This window comes from Microtus oregoni, unplaced genomic scaffold (genome assembly GCF_018167655.1).
Source record: "Microtus oregoni isolate MIOR12 unplaced genomic scaffold, Mior012 000023F_ref0000262, whole genome shotgun sequence".
In the NCBI taxonomy this organism is placed as follows: Eukaryota; Metazoa; Chordata; class Mammalia; order Rodentia; family Cricetidae; genus Microtus; species Microtus oregoni.
Window position 1 is genome coordinate 13,502,640 of NW_024543082.1, and position 27,217 is coordinate 13,529,856.

The 27,217-nt window shown below is 37.5% G+C and overlaps 1 protein-coding gene across 4 annotated transcripts in view; it reads left to right on the forward strand.

Moving 5' to 3' along the window:
* Bbx (BBX high mobility group box domain containing) overlaps positions 1–27,217 on the forward strand; it is a 245,700-nt gene that overhangs the window by 79,806 nt on the left and 138,677 nt on the right. For all 4 annotated transcript variants that reach the window (XM_041672947.1, XM_041672945.1, XM_041672949.1 and 1 more), the window contains exon 3: positions 25,790–25,863. The gene's annotated coding sequence lies outside the window, so the exon portion shown is untranslated. The remainder of the gene's footprint in view (positions 1–25,789; positions 25,864–27,217) is intronic.

Here is a 27,217-nt window from a genome sequence, read left to right on the forward strand (position 1 = left end):
CAAGTTATGACTTATATTTTGAAATATAAACTGATATTTACTATAAGTATGAAAAGTATTGAACGTACCTTGTATGAATTTTTAAATTTTTTTTTTTTTTATTTTCAAGACAGGGTTTCTCTGTAGCTTTGGAGCTGGTCCTGGAACTTTCTCTGTAGATCATGCTGATCCTGAACTCACAGAGACAGATCCACCTGTCTCTGCCTTCCGAGTCCTAGGATTAAAGGCATGTGCCACCATCGCCCGACATATGTTTTCATTTGGTTAGGTTGTACTCGAAGTTGCATGGGTATCCTGTTCATTGTGTAACAAGGGTCTATTTTAGGTTGAGGCTCATGAGACTGTCTTAGAGGTGGTGATGAGATTAGATATTAGTTTTTTGTTTTTTGGGTTTTTTTAGGCTGGGGGTGGTAGGAGGAAATGCAATGCGCAAATAGAATGCCTTGAAGAAACCAGAATTATTATTCTGGCTAGAGTTCAGAAATGGGTCTGAAGAGTGGCGTGGTGCAAACAGAAACCAGAATTTATGGGATTTGGTATGTGATGAGAAGGTTTATAAGAAGCATGTTGGTAATGTTGAACATTTTTAAACAAGAGAAAAGTGTTTGGGGTCACACTTCATAGGGGTCTATTTAGTTTCTACAGGAGGATATCAGACAGGACTATTACAGGTTTTAACAAGATGATGGCACTAGAAAAGTGGACTGATTTACTGTATGTTAAGTTCTATGGTTGCATATGTGATAGTAAGTGAGGCAGAATAAACCACACACCAGCATGATCCTTTTTGGGTGGGTTGAATGGTATAGCAATATCTTAGCCTGTTCCGACTGGGTAACTTGTAAATAACAGAGGTTTATTTCTTACTCTTCAGGAGATGAAGCAGATAAGATAGTCTAGTAAGGTCTCATCTCCTGGCTTTGGATTACACTTTCCTACTCTGTACTTACATAGTGAAAAGAGCAAGGTAGCTCTTTGAGTTCTTTTAACAAGTGAAGGCACTAATGTATCCATGAGCTCTCTGCCTTCCTGACTTCTTCTCCCAATGACCCTATCCTAAAATCCCTCACCTCAAGGAATAGGATTTCAACATAAAAATTTTAGATGTATGTAAGCCTTCAGATCATAGTAAGCGACAACTACAGAAGCAGGGGAAGCCCCAAGAGAAGTACATCTGGGGCTTTAAGGGGAAACACGGTATGTTTAAATTCCAATATTGAAGTGTCTGTGAGATAAGTAGGTTGAAGTACTCATTTAAAAGTAAAATATGTCTGGGCTTTGGAAGAGAGAAATGGGCTTGAAATACAAATTTGACAATAATCCGCATGTGATACCTGAAGCCCTCAGATCAACTCAGGAAAATAGAATAATGAAGGCTGACTGGGGAACTTCAGCCCAAGGCATTGCTAAGGACACAGCCTACGGCACAGAACAGCATTTTGATCATTGCTTCTTTCTAGTTTTGCTGTATGTTTATGTTGATTGTTTATCGAGGTAGTTGTAGACTTACATGTGGTTATAAGAAAGAATGCAGATATTTCCTATGCCTGCCGCTTGGGTTCCACCCATGGTCACTTATTTCACATGGCTTACAGAGTCCCTGCATACTACAGTCAACCTTTCCAGCATCCCAGGGACCCCTGTCATTATAGACACATTCACTTCCCTTTTCCTTAGTCCTTTACAACTCCTTGGAAACAATGTCTGTTCCTGTCTATATTTTGTCATTTCAAAACTGCTTTAGGAATAAAGTTATGTAGTAGGTGAGTAGTCTCTTGAGACTGACTTGTGGATTCAGACTACTTTCTGGAGAGTCATATGAATTGTGTGTGTATCAGCAGTTCCTTTTTTATTGCTGACTAGTATTCCTTATTCTGGAGATATCATAGTTTATTAATTTTCTTAAAACATGCAGGGTATTTTGAATATGGAACCATCATGAATAAAGATGCAGCCAACATTCATGTACATGCTTTCGTCATTAATTAATTAAATAAAATCTGTGTCTGTCTCCATGGATATCTGCTTACTTCAATGCCATTTATTTGGAAAGCTGTTGTTACTTTTCTCATTACCTTCCTTAAAAATAAGATAAGAATATTTGTGTGAGTTTATTTTGGGGTTGTCTATTATTTTATCGTTTTAGATGTTTCTGATATGCATTCTTAATTGCTATAGTTGCATGTCTTAAAATCAAGGAAGTTTATTATTTCTTTATTATTTCTTAATGGTTTTTAGCTATCCCAATTCCTTTGGCTTTCTGTTTAAAATCTGAAAAAAAATTGGTGTACCTACCGCCTCTACAAAAATTTTACTGGGATCTTTTTTATTGGAACTGTTTTAAGTCTGTGTATCAATTTGAACTGTCTTGGTATGTGTTTCTTGGACATTTGAAAAGTAATGTATATTTACTGCTGTTGGGTCAAGTAAGTAGTCTGTAAAGGTCAATGAGATAACTGTTGATTGATAAGATCACTGAGTTATTGTGTATGTTGATTTTTTGCCTAATTGTTCTGTCAATTACTGAATAAGAGCGTTGCTGTTTTTCACTGTTGTTTGTTGTAGGTTTGCCTGTAAATGGTTTCAGTTCTGTACATTCTTAATATTACACGTGTTTAGGGTTGGCATATTTGTAGAGATTATGATCTTTTTGTCATGTATAATGTCCCTGTCTCTTGTAATTGCCTTTGTTCTGAAGTATGTTATCTGATTAAAGTAGTATTCTTATTATATTTTGAGGGACCTTTATATAGCATAATATTTCTTTTCATTTACTTTTAATTTACCTGTCATCGTCTTTTTTTAATTTTTATTTTTCCATTCAATTATTTACATTTCCTTCCCTCCTCCCAATCCCCTCCTGCTCCCCCACACCCCCTCCTCCCTCTCCCACCCTGCTTGAGAGAGGGCAGGGAATCCTGCCCTGTGGGAAGTCCAAGGCTCTCCCCACCACATCCAGGCCTAGGGAGCTGTGCATCCAAATAGACCAGGGTCCCAAAAAGCCAGAACATGCTGTAAAAACAAGTCCCAGTGCCTTTATCAATGGCTTCTCAGTCAGCCCCCATTGTCAGCCACAATCAGAGTCTGGTTTGATCACATGCTCATTCAGACCTGGTCCAGCTGGGTTTGGTGAGCTCCCATTAGAACAAGCACACTGCCTCAGTTGGTGGATCAATCAATCCCTCGTGGTCTTGACTTCCTTGCTCATCTTCTCCCACCTTCTGCTTTTCAACTGGACTTTGGGAGCTCAGTCCATTGCTCTGATGATGGTCTCTGTCTCTATCTCCATCCATCGCCGAATGAAGATTCTGTGGTGATATTCCGTCTTTTTGAAATAAGTTTCTTTTTTTAAATTAATTTATTTTTTATTGAAAATTTCCACCTCCTCTCCTCCCTCTTCCCTCCCCTTCCCCCTCTCTTTCCCCCTCCCTCTCTAATAGATCATATAGTTACATTCCATTTTTAATGTCTATGGATCTGTTTTAATTATATTTATTTCCCTTTGCATTTATTTTATAATTTGTAATATTTTTTAAGATTTATTTTAGTGTGTTAGTATTTTGCCTGCATGTTTCTGTATGCAATCCTTGCATGCAGCACCTGTTGAGGCAAGAAAAGGGCATTGAATCCTCCGGGACTGGAGTTAGACATGTTTTTGAGCCACCATATGTGTACTGTGAATAGAAGCCAGGTCTTCTGAAAGAATATCTGATTCACTTAACGACTGAGCCATTTCTTAAATTAAATTCTTAAATACTTTTCCATATTCATTTAGAAACACTTTAGACAGTCATAGGATTTTATCATAACGTAGAAAACTCAAAAGAAGATTGAGGGCATCCTTACTATTTATGTTTTGTTATCACGTTTCAAGGTATTTCTTTTTCATATTCCAGTGTTATTTCTTTTTTTTTCTCTGTATGTCTATTGAATTTCTCTAGCTATCCTTTTAGGGTAAGTCTACTGTTAAACATTTTTCTGAATTCCTTTTTGTCTGAGGCTGCCAGTATCTTGCCATCCCAAAGGATACTTTTGCAGGGTGTGGGATCCTAGGTTCGTCTATAATTCTTTCAGTACTTAAAAATTGCACAGCTTCTGTCTTGTGTGAGTTTTGATAAGAAATTTGTTGTACTGTGAACCGTTCTTTGAGAGAAGGAGAGATGATTAATTTCAGAAGTTTGACTATGAGTCAGTATTTGTGTGTGGAGAGGGATGGGATGTAGCCAAACATGGAATTTTTTTCTGTCCTTATTTTACAGTCCTCTTACTTCCCTCCTTTCTGGATTAGATCTATTTATTATTGTTCCACAATTTCCCTGAAGCCTTGTTTAGTTTTTAAAAAGGTATTATTTATTTTTTGTTCAGATTGGGTAATTTTTATTCTATTATTCTTTTCTCTGACTTCTGTATTCAACTGCTAAACACATTTGTTAACTTACTTTGCTGTTCAGCTCCAGAATTTTTATTTGGCTCTTTTTTTATATTTTGTATTCATTTGTTTCAGCCAAATTCACAGTTAGTCACTGGAGCATTTTATATTTAATCCTAACATGTCTCTCAATCTCAACTCTCACATTATTTAAGTGGAAATGCTCTTTGTTTTGATATAGTTTATGTGGTTGAAATCTGGATACTTTGATGTATTTCAGTGCTGTGGCTCTCACTGAAATCCTTTCTGTAATCTCCTACAGTGACCTAGCTGTAAGAAGAGCGAAACCATCTCATTACTGCATGGTGAGACAGCTTCACTCCCTCTGTCCTCCAGTGACACATGAAGAAGACAGGGGCCTGAGTTAATGCTGTGCAAGGAATTCCCACCCTCTCAGGCTTCCATTGATTACATCCTTGCTAGAAAGGATAGAAGGGCTTCTTCACCTTTGCTGTCTGTCTGGCTTTTGTTGATGCGGTGGACTAGGGTGGGAAATAGGGAGTTACCTTACTACTGCTAAGCAGTAGCCAACATTTTGATTGTCCACTAGGCTGCCTGTTACTCTATGCAAACAGACACAGAGAGGGAGGCATTATTCTAAGATAGGTGGCTAGAAATTTTTTGTCTTTTTTTTTTTTTTTTTTTTTTTTTTGAGACAGGGTTTCTCTGTGGCTTTTGGAGCCTGTCCTGGAACTAGCTCTGTAGACCAGGCTGGTCTCGACCTCACAGAGATCCGCCTGCCTCTGCCTCCCGAGTGCTAGGATTAAAGGCGTGCGCCCTGACTATATATGTGAATGGCGGGGTTCAAATTCCTAATTCTTACATGTCTTGTTCTGCACTGCTTCAGTTTGTGGGTTGTGGCTTACCTTTATAGTCAGTCAGTCAAGGGCGGAAGTCTAAGTGTTCTGTACTTGGTTTTATCTAGCAGTAGTAAATGTGGGGCCACAGATTTTTTTTTTCTTTTCTTGTAAGACATTTGGCTTTCCTGCAATAATTATTAATCTTCTGAGTTGCTCTCCATTGGTTCTTTGGCTAGGAGAAGCTAGTTTGTTGGGCCCTTGGGCCTTTACTTTGTTGGCATTTCTGGATGATCAGCTTCTTCCCTTTCAAGACTAGAAGACATGAGGGAAAAAGAAAAAGGAAAACAGAGAACCCATCAGTGGGTTTCTTGTTAGAATCGTGTGTGTGTGTGTGTGTGTGTGTGTGTGTGTGTATGTGTGTGTTGATAATGGGAGTGTGTGTGTGTGTGTGTGTTGATAATGGAGGTCATTATGTAGCCCAGACCGATCTTGAAGTCACTAGGTATCCTAACCTGGCCTTAAATTCAGAAGTCTCTTCTCCCAGCCTTCCAGGTGTGTTGTTTAGCATTTTTTCATTGTATTTATTTATTTATTTATTTTCGAGACAGGGTTTCTCTGTGGTTTTGGAGCCTATCCTGGAACTAGCTCTTGTAGACCAGGCTGGTCTCGAACTCACAGAGATCCGCCTGCCTCTGCCTCCCGAGTGCTGGGATTAAAGGCGTGCACCACCACAGCCTGGCTTTTTCATTGTATTTAGTGAAAAGAGTAGGGACACATACGCTTTTCCCCATTATTTTGAAAGTAAAATCCCCTCATCTTTTCAATATACCAAAGACTATAAAATCACTTTTATGGATAGATTAAAAAGAGCACATCTTAGAATTCCAGGTGGAATTCTTAACATTGCAGTGGATCTTTGAAAGACAGAGAGATTCTCCTCTGATAATTTAGATATCTTTCTGCTGAAGACCTGAGTTACCGCCTGATGACAGGCAGTGAGTGACATAGTATTCTTTGATTTTTCTCTCTGTGTGCTATTTTGGTCTTGGTTTTGAGTGTACAGTGGAAAAAGAAATATATTTGGTAGGATTACACCTTTGTAAGTCATTTTCAGCACCATAGCAGTTCACTCAGTTCCACTAGCCTTAAGGTCAGTGGGCCAAATACACTCTAGTCAATCATCTGAAGCAATGTATTCCTTATAAATGCCTTTATTCCTAAACATTCCAGAAACTTAACTTCTGTCTTTTTAAAACTTTGGGCATTGTCTTGGAAAAAAACCACAACTCAAACAAATAAATAAATAACAACAACAAAAAAAGAAAATTTGGGCTTTGAAAGCTTTTTATAGTTTAAGTTAGTTGTTAGTAAAGTTGACTTTAGCTCTATGAACGTGAATATATATAGGTGTCATATGAAAGTAACACAATGTTAAATTTAAAGAAGTTTATTAACCTCCTTCAAATTCTCTCGTATTGTTCATTTGTAGTCACTCTATCCTCCTACCCTTACTCTTGGTAACCACTGTCTAGTCTTCATGACTATGGGTTATTTTATGTCATATGAAGTGAATCATATGATAGCTTGCTCTTCAAATTGACTTCTTTCACTTTATATAGTACCTGCGATTTATCTACGTTTTTGCATATATCCAGTCTAATTTTTGTATGTGTGCTGAGCAGTATTGCAGTACATACATAAACATATACACATATACTCAAACACATATACACTTACATATACACATAGAGAAATACATTATTTATACAAAGAGGAAATTATCTGTTTATCCATCAAGCTGTTTTCAATTTATGGTAATTCTAATTACAAACACTATAAATGCTTATATGTAGGTGTTTGTATGCCATGAGCTTTAACTTATCTAAATTAATATCTAAGAGTGGGCTTCTGTGGTTAATAGCCACACTTTCCCCGAGTTATTATACCATTTTATTCTTAAGTTCTTTCTACTGGTCTACCCTTTTCCAGAATATTGGTCCTTCCTTGTTAAAACATCCTTAAAATTAAAAGAAATTACATGTTTGAGTATTTTTGCCTGCATACACACACGTATGTACCCATGTGTATATCTGGTTCTTGTGGAAGTCAGAAGAAAGTGAGTTATAGATGGTTGTGAGCCACTGTGTGAGTGCTAGGAGCCAAATCCAGATCTTCTGCAAGAGCCCAAGTGTCTTAACTGCTGACTCACGTGCCAGCCCCATGAGAACATTCTTATAGGGAGGGCTTCCTCAAAAACGTCTGTCAGATCATTCTTATCTGTTATTTCTGACTGGTATCAGTTGATTGGCTCACTGCACAACTTAAGATCTTTCTAGTTTCTTTGTATTGATTAATTTTGGCTTTTATTCTTGTTACTCTGTTATGTAGACAGTGGAATCCTTTTAAATTATCCTCTGTGAAATATCGAGAATTTTCTTTCAATAGATAGTTGACTCAGTTAAGTTGAGGATTCAAGTTCTGAGCAGCCCTCTGAAATTCTTCCCATATCATAGTCTGTTCAGCTTTTGCCCACTTACTTGAACTTGCAGTGGCAACTTTGAAATAGGATCATCTGTCTTAGAGTTCATTTTTCAGTTTTTGTATAAAAACTTGAATTATTTAGAATCAGAGCACACCTGCATGGTTGAGACTGAAAATTAGGAGCTTGAAGGAATCACTTTCCTGAACCCTTTCCTTTCTGCCCTCTCTCTAGGACCTTGTTTCTGATCTGCTATGGTCTTTAATTACCATGAGGTTCCAATGCAGTTCTCATGACTGTACCTGTCTGGGGATAAGCAGTACATAGATAAGAGAACAAAGCAACAGGGGCTTGCCTCACCCTCCTGGGACCAGTGTTCCACCAATCAGATGAAGGTTCCCCCCTGCAGATTTTGTGTCTGTGGTTTCTGGTTTTCTGCTTCCTCCTGCTACTACAGAAAGACCTGAGCCCAAACACATGAGAGAATTGAGAAAATGGTCCTTCAAAGTTTATTCTTCTCCTGTTTTCCAGTGACTTTTAGCTGCTATGTGCAGTCTGTAAAGTTTTATAACTATTTGTAGTAGGATAGATAAGGCAGAGTGTGCTATTCTCTCATACACAGAAGGGAAGCCCACTGGGCTGGGCTTGCATTGGGCTTCATTACCAGAAAGGAAGACCAGAAGGAGACTCAGAGTTTATGGGGTCTGAACAGTTTGGAGACCCCTTTAAAGGAGGCTATGGATATGAAATTAGGTGCAGTGTTTGGAAGGGATTGTGAAAGCAAAGCTAAAGTCCCACTCATTTCACTATGACCCCGCCTTTGTGAAAATGATACCGCATAATTAAGTACTACTTATAGGTTGGGAACTGTACAGTGTGATTCTTATTTATCTTCACTTCATATTCATAAAAGTGTAACATTTTTGATCCTGCTTTACAGGTGAGCAAAAGATTTTCGAGCAGAGATTTTTGGACTTTAAATTCCAAAAGTAAGCTGAGCTTGATAATGCATGGCCTCAAGACTGGAAACCTCCTCCTGGGCACTGCCTCTTAGAGTTTCACTAGCTCCTAGCAGCACCAGGCTAAATATCAAGCCATTAATACATGAACCTTCTGAGGTCATTCCAATTTCAAACTATAGCAGTATATTTCCATGGCAGTGATAGAAGTATGGCTTATTTGAAGATAACTCATTCAATTATTTAGAAAATAATGCATAACAGGAATATATGATTCATTTTTGTTTGTTGTCAAATCCCCACAATTTTCCTACTTAATGTCTTGCTTTATTTTTAGTATCTGAAAGGGTTTTTTTTTCTTTTTAAATAAATACCCATATTAATATTAAGTATTTTTAATGCAGTGTTTTTTCTCATAGTAATAACAAAAATATTACAGCACTGGAAATGCCTATCACATTACTGCATTTGGAGTCTGACTTTTCAAGTAGTTTATTAACTGAGATGTTTTTTCTTTTCACATATCGAATGAAAACTAGTCCATAAAGAAATGTTATCTCATATACTCATCAATCTGTCATGACACATTATTGATATATGTCTGTCTGTCTGTCTGTCCGTCTATCTATCTATCTATCTATCTATCTATACATATTTGGCCACTGGAGGGCTCCATAGTTTAAAATTTTCATGAAAAAAATGTTCACTGTAGCAGTTTTAACTAGAATAACTAGAAAAGATATAATGTAGTCTACATTTTTTTGAGTAAAATTGGTAGTGAGTTGAATCACTGAATCAATTGGTTATAAATGAAAATTAAATGCACATACAGGTCATGTATGTTTTACAAGTGTTTTTGTGTTGTTCTATTGGGATGAAAATAAGACATATTACCCAATTCCTTACGTCAGTTTTTAAAGTCTGATCCCAAAATATAGAACTGATTTGTTGCAACTTCTTAGAGAAAAAGTGAATAGGTGAAATTGTTATTGCTTATCCCTTGTTTATGTATCTTGTACAATTTTTATGAGTAAATTTCTTGTGCTCTTTTAGGTGATTCTTTTCACCTAGTTTAATGAACTCTAACAATCTCAGTGGTATAATAATAGAATGAATAAAACAGTAGGAAACATTTTGAAATTTAACTAAAACCAAAAATAAGATGTTGCATTTGCCTATGCTTAACCTGTACTTTTTCTGTCCTGCTAACCAGCTCCCAAATCACCACACAGAGACTACTTATTAATTATGAAAGCTTGGCTAATAACTTAGACTTGCTCTTACAACTTAAATTAACCCATTTCTCTTGACTTCTTTGCTGTCTTTATTACCTCCCTCCATAGTGGTGACATTGCTAGCTCTGCATCTCGTGGCATCTCTACCTTCTTCTTTCCTGTGTTCTTTCTGTCCCGAAAATCCTGCCTAGCTATTGGTTATTCAGCTTTTTATTGAACCAATCACAGTGGCATGTCTTTACACAGTGTAATCAAAGAACTTGCAACATGTGCTCTTAGCTACTGTGGAAACAGAGTGAAGTAGGAGGATCCTAAATTCAAAGCCAGCCATTAAAATAACATCTATTGATTTTTATTGTGTTGAAATTCTTAAAATGTAAGCTGGGGAGATGGCCCAGCACGTAAAGGTGCTTGCTGTCAAGCTTAAGGACTTGAGTTCCACCCACAAGAGAACCAAAAGAGAAAGATTCTTGCCAAGTTGTTCTCACCTCCACACACATGTCATCCTCCTCCCTGCAAGTGAATACATAAATCATTTAAAAGTATATAAGTGGTACCATTTCTTTGTTTTAGTTTATGCTGTTTTAATCTGAAAACTTGCTTTCAGAACATTTCCTTTATGCAAGTAGAGTAGGAATAGACAAGGAAAAAGAGTTAGAAACTCAACGTGTTAGAACCTAGAAACAGCATATCTTTATCATATAGAAAAAATTCTATAGGGAAAGTCAATTCTGTTCTCAAAAACAGTATTTTTACTTCCTTGCTCTTCCCCACTTGAAAGAAGTGTTTTGATTTTGTTATAATTGTGAAGTGTTTACTTTTTAAATGTTTGATTTGAGCTCTGAAAGCCTGCAATTTCTAAAGCAGCTGTGCATGTCTTTCCCTGCTCAGATTTGGGTCTCTTCCTACTGAGCTTGCAGAGCTGAGGGTGCATGTTTTGGGGCCTTTAGCTGAAGGTCCCCAGTTCTTGAGTAGTGTTGTCCTTTAGCACTTCCTCTTTAGAGACGGAAACTGAAGTGCAAATTCATTGTTAATGAGGAGGAAGCAGACACAATTGAAATCTAGTGACAGCAGAAGAACCTGTGTACCTCATCATTGGAAAGCGACTCGATGTGTGAATATGAAGATATAAATGCCTGCTTTTTAAAAATAGTTGGTAGCAAAGCATTAATATGAAGTCAAAAATGAACCCCACAAATGAATCATTGTAGCTGGCAGTCCCTTCTTAGTACTGAGTGTTTACCTGCCAGGCAGTAATGTGGAATGATTGTTTGTTTTTTAAAGCCACTGTTAAATAAGTTGGGTAGCCTCAGAGCCATTTTCTACCTTCATTTACAATACTCATTAATACACCAGACAATAATTGTCATTTGGGGCATGGGATACTTAGTTATCTTTATTGTGGAATTTTAAGTGTAAGGAAATATTCTCTGTGGGGGGAAAAATCTCTCAGGAGGACAATTATAAAGCATGTTAATCCTACCAAGATATTAACCTCATGATCTTCAGTTCTGGGGTGCATTCTGTTCCTCGAAAGTTAAACTAAAAATACTCAGGAAGACAAGTTTCAAGAGGTAATGAGATGAAAGTGTGAGCCAGTGTCCGTAAGGTACAAATTAGAAAATAAATCCTTCATCAAATGTAAATGACAAATCCTTTGCTGTCTTATAATTAGTTTGTTCTTTGGGGACATTAATAAAATACTAGTTTAAAAAATACAAAACCGTTTTATGCAGGAAAGCCTGTGTGAATGATTTACCCATTTAATTTGTACTCCAGAGAGGTTTTCCTCTTATTTGTATAACTGAAAAGTATATCTATATCAATTGGTAGCACTGTGTTCTTAATATATAAAGGGGGTGATAAGGCTTATATCAGTTACTGTAATAATTTTTTCATTTATTTTATGTGTATGAATTTATGTATGTGGACCATGTACATGCCTGGTACCTGCAGAGATCAGAAGAGGGAGTCAGATTCCTGAAACTAGAGTTCTGGACAGTGAGCCACCATGTGGATTCTGGGAACAGAACCTGGGTACTCTTAAAGAACAAGCACTCTTTTTTTTTTTTTAGGGAGTAAAATTGACATTTATTCTCATATTTATTTACATATATCTGAAGAAATTAGAGGAGGATTCTATGCTATACATTTTTCACGTTTTTGCAGATGTGATGTGGGGATATCTTCCATTGTATGGAACTATAGAGAGATAACTATCTTAGAAAGATAACTATCCATAGTATTTTCTTCTTGGTGGTATATAGATTAATGATGAATCTCATAGATATGATGAAATGTTACCTACTATGAAGAGAGACCATGGAAGGATGAGGAGGAATCGTTTTCTTTATGTGTTTTGTGATAGTTTGCATTTAAGTCTTGTAAATTTATTTTCCCTATAAATTGAATATTTACTAGTATTTTAAAATAAAATAATGGTATTTGTAAAAATAACATAATAATTCTATCTATCTATCTATCATCTATCTGTCTATCTCCTGTCTGCCTGTCTATCATCTATCTACAGTAGATTTGTTCCTAGTGTCTGAGCCCTCTTGTAGTGATGTTCTACGAGACTCACTCTTACACGATTAAAATGTAACACGACCTAGCCTACAATTGGTGGATGCTAGTTGATGAGACGTCAGTGGGCTGTGCTGCCCACAGTCCTCTTGGAGAGCTATGGGCTCCTTACCATCTTACTTAGTTTGGCCAGAAGACAGGATGTGTTGTTTTTCTAGTTCTGAATAAAGCAGCTTTAGTTTGGCAAGTAAAGAGACATTGCATTGTCATAAAGATTTGTGAGCAGTGGGACCCACTGTCAAGTTACCTTGTACAACATAGTACATATTCTCAGGGAGAAGGGGAGGATTGGGGAGAGCTTGGGGGAATGGGATGGTTGAGATGGAGGAAAGGTGGATATGGGAGCAGGGAAGAAGATATCTTAACTAAGGGAGCCATTTTAGGGTTGGCAAGAAACTTGGCTATAGAGGGGTTCCCAGGTGTCCAAGGGGATTTTCCCAGCTAGGTCCGTGGGCAGCAGAGGAGAGGGCGCCTGAACTGGCCTTCTCCCATAGACACACTGATGAATATCCTGCATATCACCATAGAACCTTCATCTGGCGACAGAGGGAGATAGAGACAGAGACCCACATTGGAGCACTGGACTGAGTTCCCAAGGCCCAGAAGAAGAGCAGAAGGAGGAAGAACATGAACAAGGGAGTCAGGACTGCAAGGGGTGCGTCCACCCACAGAGACAGTGGGACTGATCTAATGGGAGCTCACCAAGTCCAGCTGGACTGGGACTGAACGAGCATGTGATCAAACCGTACTCTCTGAATGTGGCAGACAATGAGGGCGAACTGAGAAGCCAAGGACAATGGCACTGGGTTTTGATCCTACTGCATGTACTGGCATTTTGGGAGCATAGTCTGTTTGGATGCACAATTTCCTAGACAGGGATGGGGGGGGGGCTTGAACTTTCCACAGGGCAGGGCACCCTGATTTCTTTTGGACTGGAAAGCAAGGGGAGGGGGAGGAGGGAGGGGAAGGGAAATGGGAAGATGGGAGGAGGTGGAAATTTTTAATAAATAAATAAAAAAATGAAAGGAGACAGAGACAGAGACCCACACGGGAGCACCGGGCAGAAATCTCAAGGTCCAAATCAGGAGCAGATGGAGACGGAGCACGAGCAAGGAACTCAGGACCACGAGGGGTGCACCCACACACTAAGACAATGGGGATGTTCTATTGGGATCTCACCAAGGCCAGCTGGCCTAGGTCTGAAAAAGCATAGGATAAATCCGGACTAGCTGAACATAGCAGACAATGAGGAATACTGAGAATTCAAGAACAATTGCAGTGGGTTTTTGACCCTACTGCACGTACTGGCTTTGTGGGAGCCTAGGCAGTTTGAATGCACACCTTAGGAGACCTGGATAGAGGTGGGCAGTCCTTGGGCTTCCCACAGGGCAGGGAACCCTGATTGCTCTTCGAGCAGATGAGGGGGGGACTTGATCGGGGGAGGGGGAGGGAAATGGGAAGCGGTTGCGGGGACGAGGCAGAAATCCTTAATAAATAAATAAATTAAAAAAAAAAAGAAAAAAAAATAAAATTATTATTTAAAAGGTAAAAAAAAAAATTAAAAAAAAAAACCCTGGATGCCTAGAAAAAGCACAGAACTGAACGAGGACCTTGCTTTTTATCATTGTCTCTTTTCAAAAGAAGAAAAGAGATAAATTCTGAATCATCTAAGCATCCACTTTAGTGTTATGAACAAAAATACCAGTCTTCTTCTCCACCCCCAAAACCTTTAACGGCCTCTTATGGATTAAGCTGAGTTTCTGGGTGCTACTTTTGGATTTTAACTTTCCCCCAGAGGTTCACATATTAAAAGGGTGCTATCATTTAAATCTTGTGTTCTCACAAAGGGTCATGTATTAAAGGTTTGGTCCCATTGGTACTTTGGGGAGGTGGTAAGAACTCTAGGGCCTGCTGAGAGCTTTTAGGCCACTGGGAGTGCATTTTTGAGGGGACTGTTTGGTCCTGATCTTCTCTCTTATTCCCTTTCAGACCCCCTTAAGATGAGCAGATTTTTCCTGCCACACAATCAACTGAAGATGCTTCCTTGCTACAGACCTCAAAAGACAAATCGCTCACAGATTGGACATTCCAAAACTGTGAATCAAAATAACTTTTTATATTTACTTCAGGTTTTTATTGTAAGAGAAAGCTACCATACTAGATACGATGCCAGCAATAAACAGTCCATGCTATAAGCAACCCATTCTATAGGAAGAATCTCATGTAGTATTCTGAATTATGTTCCAAGTATTTTTTTTTCAGACTGTAATAAGCAAGGTTTAATCAGCATAATACAAACATGTTTGGAACTCATCTTCATCCCCGTTACAACAAGGTAGAGAGGAGTTGTATCTCCTCTGTGGAGTAATCTTTTAAAGGCATAACTACAAAGAGAATCTTTGAAGATGCTTTGGCACGGGTCCAAGGACTTTTGCTCCCTCCCATCTGTTAAGTCAGATTTTCCTTGTTTTTAGAGCAAGGCCACTGTTCCTGAGTTAGTCCATCTTTATCAGCCTGTACCAGGTGGCTGGCTGGGCTGAGCTAAGTGACCTTGTGCTCGCAATCTCCCGGGTGGGAGAGGGGAAGGCCACTATCTTCCTGGGAAAATATTCTGCTAGGAAATTTCTTCTTGCCCCTTTGAGAATAAGGGGTGAGGGTCCCACAAAGGGTACATGTGTGAAGGTGCATGTTAGTGTGGACGCAGGTATATGTGTACGTGTGCTATGTGTGCATGTGGAGTCCCCAAGTTGACACTGGGAGTCCTCCTTGGTTGTTCTCCACCATGTCAGAGTTTCTTAGTTGAACACATAATTCACTGATATGACGTCTCTCTAACAAGCTTCCTCTTTGATCTCCTGTCTCTGCCCTTTAAACACTGGAATTATGAGTGAATCGTCATGCTCACCTAACATTTATGTGGGTTCTGGGGATCCAAATTCCTGTTTTCACACTTGTAAAGCAAGTCTTCTCTCTACTGAGCCGTCTCCCCATACCTTCCTATTTATTTTCAACTTTAATGCCTTTCGTTATTGTTTTACAGCTGTTAGTGAATATTTTTTTTTATTGTGAAAAGAAGAAAAAAAACATAAACAAAAAACAAGTTTCCACCTCCTCCCAGCCTCCCATTTCCCTTCCCCTCCTCCCACCCTTCTCCCCCTCCTCCCACCCTTCTCCCCCTCCTCCCACCCTTCTCCCCCTCCCCCCACTCCTCTCCCCCTCCCTCTCCAGTCCACAGAGCAGTCCGGGTTCCCTGCCCTGTGTTAAGTCCTAGGTCCTCCCCCCTCCGTCCATATCTAGGAAGGTGAACATCCAAACTGGCTAGGCTCCCACAAAGCCAGCACATTAAGTAGGATCAAAACCCCCTGCCATTGTCCTTGGTGTCTCATCAGCCCTCATTGTTCGCCATGTTCAGAGAGTCCGAAGAACAAGCACTCTTTAACTGCTGAGACATCTCTCTAGCCTCCTATGGAATATTTTCTGGTAGAGTCTGTTGTCCATCAAGTGCCCTGTTTCCGAAGGGCAGTTTAATGACAATGGTTAATAGTACTATTACTTGACTCTCTTGTGTTCATCTTGCTTTAGTTTGTTGCAACAATGAACATAAGGCTATATTGCTGAAATTATATTAATATGAAGTCGTATGTATGAAAACTTATGTCTGTCGCGACAGGCATATGATCAATTCATAGTATCTTCAACAATTTGATTAATACTAATATTAACTGTGATATAAAGTGTGAGTTACCTGGATCTCCCTTTGATGTTTTTCTGTACTCAGAATAGACAGGGGTTTCCTAGGCACTGCTTCTCTTAGGTATAATGGATTACAAGTGTCCAGGCCTCTAGTTCTTTTACTTTGATTTTTGAAAATTGTATAATTTTGAAATCGTTGGATCTCAGAGTTGAGGCCTCTGTTTCTGTATGAGTTTTCATGTAATAATAACTTACTATATTTCTGCTTACCTATTTCCACTGATAGAGGAATATTCAATATCAACTCACTTTACTTTTTGGACAAGCTTGATAGTTATTAAGTCTTAATATTGAGTATCTCAAACTTCCTGCTAGAAATAGGTGCTAATTAAGTTAATTTTAAGCTCTGAAATCACTAAATAAAATTATATATGCTGCCATTATCTTATGAGACTCCAAAGATATTTATAAACAACACCTTCCTTCAAACTTTCTGGTCCCGGGGCTTTCCATTACCTACCAGTGATCTGCTCTAGAGGCATTTTGAGTTCTTTACTTTCTCCTTTGACATCTGCAACACTGGGTAAAATGGGCTTTTGTTTCCTTTTGCTGGACAGTGTATTTGCTAAATCCAGCTTATTTTGAGGGACTGTACAAAGCTGATCCGTTTGCATCTTATTTTACATTTCCTTTCTGTTAAAATAGGCACCTCCATCCTCTTCCATTGGATGCTTATTCATCCCACTTGGCACTATTTAGCTTAGATTGTATGTGTTACTTTTTAGTGTTATAAACAGATAAAATATCTGTGCTTACTTATAAATCAGTAGGTTTATTTATAGTCTGCATACTCCACAGTTGAAGATTTTTAGTTCAGATGAAATGTCTGTTAGTCTGGAACTTCCAAAGAGAAACCTAGAGTTTTCCTGTTAACAGTGTGGCTCGTCTGCACTGCTGGCAGACACATCGTGCGCCATGCTCAGTTCTGCAGAATGAGCACACGTACAGAGAGCTTAGTGATCATGTTCAAGTGGTTGCTTTGGGGGGAAGGAGGGTAATTGGAGTGGAGTTTGAGATAAAGAGAACTTAGTTCATTAAAATCTTTTTAATCAGTAGTATCAGATTGTGTTGCAGATTTAACTCTAAACAAGTAGACTTGAATTTTGACCTTGAAGTCTGCCTCATAGTATACTTAGAATGAGTCTCAAGTTGTAATATGACACTCTTGATATTCACTAGGTTCATTGAAATCTACGAACCAGATATCAAAATTGGGATCCAACATGTTACTCTTCACTCCAAGATATAATTAAAGTTTGGTTATAGTTATATGTCACAGCAAGTTCTGACAGTTTCAGACCACCGTAAAAGCTTTGTTGATGTAGCCAAGATTGAGAAAAGTACATTTATTAGTTCTTTTTTTTTTAAATTCCTCTTACTCTCACTCTAAGAAAGAAATACTTTAGTTGCTTTATTGTAACAGGTCATGCTGTCATTGGATTCTGTGTCATCCTAGAGATCAGCAGTTTGAAGTTTTATTTATGTGTAAACCCTTGTATTACAAATATTGTATACAGTGTATATGAAAAGAGCTTGAGTCATATGAGATAATACACAAATTTAATGAACAAAGTGCTAGTATACATTAGTGATTTTATGTATAAATATTTATAACAGTAATCAGCTCTTTGATTCGTTGTGACTATTTATATAAAAGCAACTCAAGTACTGTAATTACCTTCACAAACTACAGAGATTCCACTTAAAAGTATGTTCAAAGTCGGGTGTGACTTTTTGTTTGTTTACATCAGTCAGTATACACACACACACACACACACATTTGTGAGTACATTCCTTCAGAAGGTAGCCTCTTGAATGCACCATGTGTTGTTGTTATTTTGGAGTAGACTCCTCTTGTGCTCATGTCAGGAATATTCCGCTGGTTCTAACATGACAGGAGCAAGAGCCTTTCTGCCATATACAGCTAAAAGGTACAAAGATTTTTTTTTTATGGATAGTAGAGGAGTTTTTGTTCTTTTGAATATCACAATATACTTAAAACATTTTCTTTGACAGCTTCACATATGTATATAAACTGTCTCCAGCTTATCCATGCCCAATCTCCCTCTTCCTCTGGAATTCCTGCTTCATACTTCCTCTTCCTGTGTTTATATCTTCTTTTTAGTAACACACCAAGTCTAATTAGTGATACCTTTACCTACATGGGTGTGGGATAGTTCACTGGAGCATAAGCCTCTTACAAGCAGCCATCAACTTCCAGTATCTCTTCAGCTAGAGGTGTGGTCTTGTGGGTCTCTCCTCCATTTATACTGGAATGTGTTGACTGTCTTGATCTTGTTCAGTCTGTATGCAGGTAACCGCAGGAGCTGTGAGTTTGTGACTGAAATAACCATGTCCTGTTTATCAGACAATTTCAGAATCTTCCTCTCCATTCTCCATTTCTTTCATATTCATTTTCATTCTCATTCTCCCTCTCCTCTCCTTTCCTCTCTTCCTTCTTCTCCTCTCCTCTGTATTCCCTGAACCTTTTAGGATGATGAGGTGATAAAGATGTCTTATTTAGGACTGAGCTTTCGTCTCTCACCTCCTCTTTGCCTGTAGACCAGTTATAACTTTCCACATTAATTGCTGACTACTTAAAAATGAGGTTATCTGACCAAAGTTAAGAGAAGCACCAATCTATGAATATAAATATAAATATTTAAAAAACAGTTTGATAATATGGCTATTTAGGAAGACATCAGTCGTAAGTTTCCTCTAGGACCTGTGATTTCCCCAGCATGAGCCTTTGTCCAGATTTACGGTACCAGGCATGAATTCCTTCCTATGGAGCAAGCCTCAAATCCAATCACAAAGTGATTGGTTACTCCCCTAATGGTCATGCCACTATTGTACCAGTGGGTGTATCATGACTGGCCAGTTGATATTGCAGTATGCAGGATCTAGCATGGGTGAGACCATTGATGTCTTCCCCAGCATCCTGCCTGGCACCCTCTGCACTGTGAAGGTTAGCCAGCAGAGGCATTCCCTAGTAAATTCTAGCTTGATTTCTCTATACCAACAATATAATTTTTTTAATAAAAAATGCACTTTATTTAAACAAGATCACATAATTTTGATTAAAACTTTGTATTTTAAAATTATCTGTATAATTTACTTTAGTAATAAAGGGAAATGAGAAAGACCAATGCCCTTTACTTTTTAGGACAGACCATTTCTTATTTAAAATAACATACATTGCTGATTGCTTTACTTTCTTTTTTATCATGTGACTTTTGACTAATTTCTTAATAAGAAAAGAAATTGATGAAGTGAAAGCAGCCATGGGAACTCTTTCTTATGTCAAAGGACGAGGTCTTGGGTAGAAGTCAAGGTTTCACCAGTGGGATTCACTTGTAGAACCCTTCCTAAAGGTACAGGTGTGAATTCTTAGTGTGTGTCAGATGGTTTGGCTGAGATTATAGTAACAATTTACTTTCCTGCTTTGTGCTCAGTGCCATAGAGCTAATGAGTTTCTGTAAAGTACCTGGTGGTTCCCTGTCAGTATTCCTGACATAGCTGTTGGTGAGTATGGTTTTATGCTCTTGCTAGAAGTGAAACTTAATCTGCCTGAAATGTGTAATTTCTCCTCCCTGAGAAGGTCAAAGGCACATTTGTACAATTCATAGGCACATAAAGTGGCATTCAGCGCCTCCCTGCCAAGCCATTTGTGTGGACTAATACCTGGTCATTTTCCACATCTACTTATAGGAACTATAGAAATTCATAGTTCTACTGTGTTCCTTGAAACAGTAATCTCATGGAAAATGATAATTATGATAAAATATTCATATTATCAAATCAGTTAATGTATACTGAAATTGGTAGGAGTAAAAAGTGGCTACTTAGACTGGTCAGAATTAAAAATATGCTGAAGCCACTGAAATTAAAATAGGACCTACAGGGAAACACCATTTGAGAGAGTAGCAATTCATTCTGCATGCAGATTCTGAGAATATTTAAAGCAAACCTCATTGTTTTCACAGTGTTATTTCATTGGGTGTTTTTCTATCTTCTGGTATTAACTCCATGATGAGATTACCAAGACAACGCTTATTGAGACTCATTGAATAGTAAACACTTTGCATTTATATCACCTCCTGACAGTTCTGAACATAAGGATGCTATGCCAGGTTTTATATTTATTTATTTATTTAGGAATAGAGAACCTGAGAGACATTGGAATTGACCTACATTTGCATGATATGCCTCAGACTGCTAGACTGCTAGATTTAACACAGTTCTATGCAAGTGACCGTACCCTGCCATTCAGGCGATTTTGGGCACAAGAAAAGATTGTTTTCTTATTTGTCTACATTTCATGTTCTACTTTCTGATGTGGGACTTTTGTAGTCAGGTCTGCCTTCCATGTCTTCTAACACGTCTGGCAAGCCGTGCTCCTAGTATTGAACACTATTGCTCATCCTTCCCCTCTTCCACTCTCTTCCACCCTCTCTGACTGCCACCTCTACTTCAGATTCTACTTTTATCCTTCTCCTGCATAGCACAGCTGTCACTGTGTGCATACAAACTGGTGTGTGTGCACATGCGTGTGCGCGCTCTCATGTACATGTGTTTGCATATGTGTGCACTTGCATGTGTGGGTGTACCACGGTGGCTAGGCTAGCTGATAAGTGCGCACCAGGGTTCCCTGCTGCTTCTGCTTCCCTAGTAGTACTAGAATTATAAGTCTCTTTTCCAAAGCTTGACTTCTTCGACTTGAATTCAAGTTCTTATGCCTGCAAAACAAGCATTTTACTGGCTGAGCTATCTCCCTAGCTGACATTCTAACTTTGAAATAAAATTGTTTGCTTATCATGTTATTATTTACTATCTATTACTATATTATTGTGTGACTTTTCTGTGTGAATAATTTATCAGCTATATCATCAGTATGACTGTTATGCATTTTATGCTAACACATAGTAATAGATCATTAATTTCTTAAACAGTGGAAGATTACTCTTCTGTTTACAGATGAGTAAGTAGAAGATAGTTTTTTTTAATGTTTATTTTATTTATTTATTATGCATACAATATTCTGTCTGTGTGTATGCCTGCAGGCCAGAAGAGGGCACCAGACCCCATTACAGATGGTTGTGAGCCACCATGTGGTTGCTGGGAATTGAACTCAGGACCTTTGGAAGAGCAGGCAATGCTCTTAACCTCTGAGCCATCTCTCCAGCCCCAGAAGATAGTTTTTAAAACACAATTTTGTAATTGGTGCAAAATTGCCATTTATTCCTTATGGCATTTCTGGAGGGCACTATTAGACAGTGAATGTAGTATTTTGCCAATATTAGCTAATATTTTCTGGAAACTTTTTGTAAAGTAAAGAAATGGACAGTTTTTGTAATTCCTGATAGATGTAGGGGGAACTTGTTTGCTTTTATTCTCATTTTTAGTGTTTCTTAGTGGAAAAGGTCTGGGTTATGAGGAAATGCTAGGGGATGGGAAGGTGACAAGATCAGATTTGCATGTTCTTTTAAAAGATTTCCATTCTTAGTATAGCTGACATTTGTAATGCCAGTTGAAAGCTGGTGCCTGGCCAAAAATGCTTGTGAAATAGTTGTGGTTTAGACTTCAACTATAAAAAGACAGGTAGGCAATAGTAACTGAAGGGGTTTAGTTATTCTTTCTTAATGTTACCACTCTCATGCATACACACACATACATGTGTCCTGGAGATAATCTCTCTCCTTATAAAGATATTTTATTTCAGTGAATGGTTTAGCTGGAGATCAGTGCATGCCTTTTCTAGTTCTGGTCTGTGGTAGACCACAGTGACCCGAGGTATACTATTTATTCATTGGCTACAACTGCATAGCGGTGGGCCTAACAACCTCACTCTACATAACCGTGGAATGCATCAAATGCTGTGATTCAGGAGGTTAGAAGAGTATATAGAATAGGAGGAAACATATGTACAGGACAGGGGAAACTTTTTAAAAATAAACATGAATATATGTTACAAACATGAAAAATAGAGTTTGTATTTCATTTCACCTATAAACATGCAGTGTATATGTAAAGAAGTAAATTGAAGAAAACAAATTTTATTTGTGTAAAAACTTAAGACAAGAAGTGTCTTTTAAAGAAAATCTGTGTTGAAAATAAAGATTGGAATATATATATTGTTTGGAAACTGGTGGATGCTAAGCAGATTTAGTGACTGGTAGGCACTAGAACTCTTAGATTGTAGAGTGGGCTTGTTTTGGCTCTTAGAGATTATAGTGACTCAGTAGAGTTTTTGTCTTTTTCAAATCAGAAACATCATTGGACGTAATAATTCAAAAACCTGATGCTTCATAGTCGTCCTTTATCTTTTTTCATGTGTAAAAACATGAGTTTTCTGTTTTCAGGAGCTTGGAAAAAAATGTTTCCTTTTGTACCAGGTTGACTCTATTGTTCTTGAGCTATATAAATGGAGAGGCCTCTGCATCGTGCATTGTATCATGCACAGCCATTTCTTTTAATTTGAGTATAATTGTTCCTTAGCAAATAATTGCAGTCCAGAATGACTTTTATTGAACTTGATTGAATTAGGGGTATGTATGAGAATGAGTTGGTTAGCTTAATCTATTATCCAGAGAATTGATGAAAACATCAGAAAAGCAGTCATTCATGGGGAATAAATATGCTTCTGTGTAAGTGGGCGCATAGTTACCTTGGGATCCTTTCCGCACTGACTGAGTAGTGGCAACATTGGGGTGCATAGTACAATTATGGCTTAGAAGTTTTTTGTTTTGTTTTTTGATAATATACCTTTGAATACTATGCTGGACATTAACACTAATTAGAGGTCTGTCTCAAGGTAAGAAGTGAGACCTCACATTTTCTAGTATCACAGGATTTTCAATACACAGTTCCCCAAGGGCTGGACTGTACCAGAAAGCTGTTTACTCCAGGATATTTCATCAGTTGATTAAGCTATCCTTAGGATAGGTTTGTCACTTGCGCTGTTTGTGATAAGAGGTGAATAATATATGTTTAATAGACGGTGTTTTCACTTGCCATGATAGCTTCTCAGAGCATATCGATGTTAAGATGTGTTATATCAGGGTTGCCCTGGTAGGCAGAATCTTGGGTGTGGAGCAGAGGTCTTGAAAGTGGAAGGGACACCCATTGAGCCAATGGGAGCTGACCATGGAAAAAGTTAGAATTCTAAGGTTCTGTGGGGGTGAGCAGGCTTGACAGGAAGCCTAAGTAAGACTCAGAAAACACAGGTAGATACTTGGTTGTTCAAACAATAACCTACTTAGGCTTTGAACTTAAGGTACATTCAAATCACCATTGGGTTCGCTTGTATGAGGGCTAATGTCCCCCACCCTCCCTCTTTGTGTGTGTGTGTGTGTGCGTGTGTGTGTGTGTAGGTCAGAGGATGATTTGTGTGAATCTCTTCTTTCAACATGTGGGTCCTGTAGATGCGACTGAGGTCTTCTGACTTTGGTGCCTTTTATATGAGCTATTTTTCTAATTATAGATTTTTTAAAAATAGTATTTTAAAATAATTTTTATATCTTATGAAAATATAGACTTTTATACCACTTATTTGTTCAGTTTTGGAGACTGTTATGTTTACTTCCTAAAACAGACATTTATTTTGGATATATTCATGTATATCTAAATCATTCATTCTTTTATATATATATTATATGAGAATATATATAACACATATAACATTGGTGTTATACATATACATATAATATCTCCTTTGTAGTTAGCTTAAAAATAACTGGCTTTCCCACTCCCAGCATTCCCTAGTTATTTGTCTATGGATTGGAGCCCGTGAACTTTCTCTTTCTTAGCATGTCCCTCAGTGTTTAAGTTTAGGTCTCTTTTAGGTAGCCATGTTGGGTGTAGCTTCCCTGACATTTCTAGGAGACACACTCTCACTACAAGCTTCCTGTTCCTCTGGTTCTTAAAATATTTCCATTCTTTCTTCCATAATGGTCCTTGAGCCTTAGGTATTGTGTTATAGATATATCAACTGAGACTGGGAACCCCAAACTCAGTTGGTTTCTGCATTTTTATCAGTTTTTCATTTCTGTAATGGTCTCTCTCAAAAAGAGAGATTTCTTTGTAGGTGAGAACTACCCTTATCAGTGGATATGAGGATAAATATTTAGAATGTAGTTAGGAATTATGGTGGTTTTATCCAATAGCAAGGAGTCAGCTCTAAGATCATCATATGCATACAGGTTGCATCATATAGAGTGAGCATGTTGTGTTTGTATATTTAGGAATATATGTCTGTGTATAGTAATAATTAAGAAGAGGCCATTAATTTGAGATAGAACAACGGATGGTGAATAGAAGGGGTTGAAGGAGGGGAAATGATAAAATATTTTAATTAAAAATATGCCAGGCAGTGGTGGCACACGCCTGTAATCCCAGCACTCGGGAGGCAGAAGCAGGTGGATCTCTGTGAGTTCGAGGCATCCTGGTCTACAAGAGCTAGCTCCAGGACAGGTACCAAAGCTACACAGAGAAACCTTGTTTCTAAAAACAAACAAACAAATAAAAATATTATTAAAAATGACTGATTTACAAATTTTAGCCTTATTATTTTCAAATATCTGGAGATGACTCAGTAGTTTCTGGTGTGAAAATATGAGATCATTTAATGTTCATTATATCCTCTGCTAATAGCAGTGACAATCATCGATTTCTGACTGAATAACTTCATTGAATTATAGCACATTTTTGATATTTGATTGAAGAGCCGTATCTTACATATCCATGTTGACTGATTAAGAACAAAGCAAAAAACATTTAGATAAGTCATAAAATAACTGATTAAGGAGCTCTAAGTCAGTAATTAATATTCAATATGTATAGCATCTTTCCTATTTAGTTGAGTATGGATTTATTACCACTGAAGCAAGCTAGAAATTGTTTCAGAAAGAACATGAAATAACTGATTCTTAAACAGAATATGATTTCAGAATATGTCTGTAACTTCTGTTTAATCTCTGAATCATTTGACTTCATGTTTTGTTGCTATTTGACTATCTTCCATTTCCTTAGTTATTTTATAGTTAGAAAAAAAAAATTTTGTCCCGTTTGATCTGTACCCCTTACCCTTCGCTGTTTTCTTTTTTGTCCGTTTGTATCACTTTATTTCATTCATTATGTTTAAAGAAATCAAAGACAGTACCACAGAATTCAAGTTTCTCTAGCTGAGTTGGGACAAAAAAAAGTAACTTGAATTTAGTGTGAATGTCAAATTCACAGTTTCCTACCTAGCAGGAGGTTTGTCTGTAAATGTCCATTTCATTTTAGCCAAAGTTGGGAATTGATTGCCTATAATTCTGAGTCTAGGTAACTTGACTCTGCCTTGAGTAATTGTAGGGACTGTCTTTTTAATATTAAAGTCAATGATAAACAGTTTGGGTCATTTTCTCTAAAAACCAGTGGTTAGCAAAGGAATATTTGACCTTTTATCTGGGATTATTTGGCCAAAGGAGATGTGTGGTCTTTGTTTGAAAGGTCTTTGTGGCTCTCATTTTAAGTGTGGCTCACACTTTGCTATGTGTCTCCCACAGAATCCTGCTGCATCACAGAAGCCGGAAGTTCTGATGTTCCATTGAAATCACAATGGAAAGTCTTGACTTGACTGGTAAGAGCTGCTCTGGACATGCATCTTTCTTACATACCTGGAAGCAGTGAGGCAGTCAAGAACCATGTGCTATCAGAGCTGGTCTCAGCCTTTTCCCATTCGATGGATTCACCTTCCATATTGATCCGGGAAGTGTGACCCTTGTACAATTTCTCATGTCAGTGTTTTTGTGTGTAGCATTTTAATCTTCATCAAGTAAGTTAAACTTCTTATAGAATCATGAATTTTAACTTTGCAAAATCTCTTGTTTCATTACAGCTTGCGTTATAGGTACAAGTCAATCTGTTGAAGTTCGACATAAATTGCCCACCTAACAGATACCTAAGTGGTTAATCTGTCTTGAAGCAACTTTTCATATAGTATTAACCTTAGGTAAAAGATGAACCAGCAGCCATTATTACCTAATGACAATAATATACAAGTGTGTGGCTGTACCACTTAAAGTATGAAAATACTTAATGAAGAAAAGTTTGGGGTTGTAAAATAATGTACACGTGAAAAATTGTATCATCCTTCGAAACACAATCTGTCCTTTTGTACAAAACTTATTTTTTAAACTTTTGCTTTAGAAAAAAAGTTCTTTATCAGCTTTAAAATATAACAATAATACTTTAAAGTTAGTTTTAGTAATAATGATATTGTAGTTTTCCCAGTTTTGGAATAGAGTATATGATTAGTGATACATGAATACTGTGTTGTGAATAGATGTTTTAAGGTTATAGAAATTAGTGTGAATTAACATAACCAAGTAGATTACATAATCCTATCACAGCTTTTAAGAAAGATACTTACTTAACTTTCCAGAATTTTTTCCTGTTCTAAAACATTTTTGTAGCCTATTAAATGTCTAAAATAATTACATCTACTTTAGTTTTTGAAGAAGTATATTACTGGATGTTACTCTTATGCTGGAGCATAAGTATATTGCTTCTATTCTTTTGAATGTCATTGGGTATAATACCTAGTAAAAGCATATAATTTTATTTAATATATATTTATTGTAAGCACATTTAAACACCAACAAAATCTTAATATGATTAAGAGCAGGCTTTTGTTATTGTTTTTCCTCTACACTGTACCATCTTTTAAGGTTTCATTTTTACTGATATAAATTCTGGCTTTGAGAAGGCCAGTCTGAACACAAGCTTTTATTGAGTTAGTAGGCTACAATATGGGATATTTGACAGTTGATCAGAAAATGTTCTGTATGTTTTTTATTGCTAATCCAAAGGAGAATTTAAGGAGGCCTAAAGAAAAATTTGTGTCAGCGAGTCTCTTACATATAAGAGCATATGTAAAAAATAAGGCAGGACATTTTATTTTACCTATTCAGAAAACTAAGCCATAAATAGGC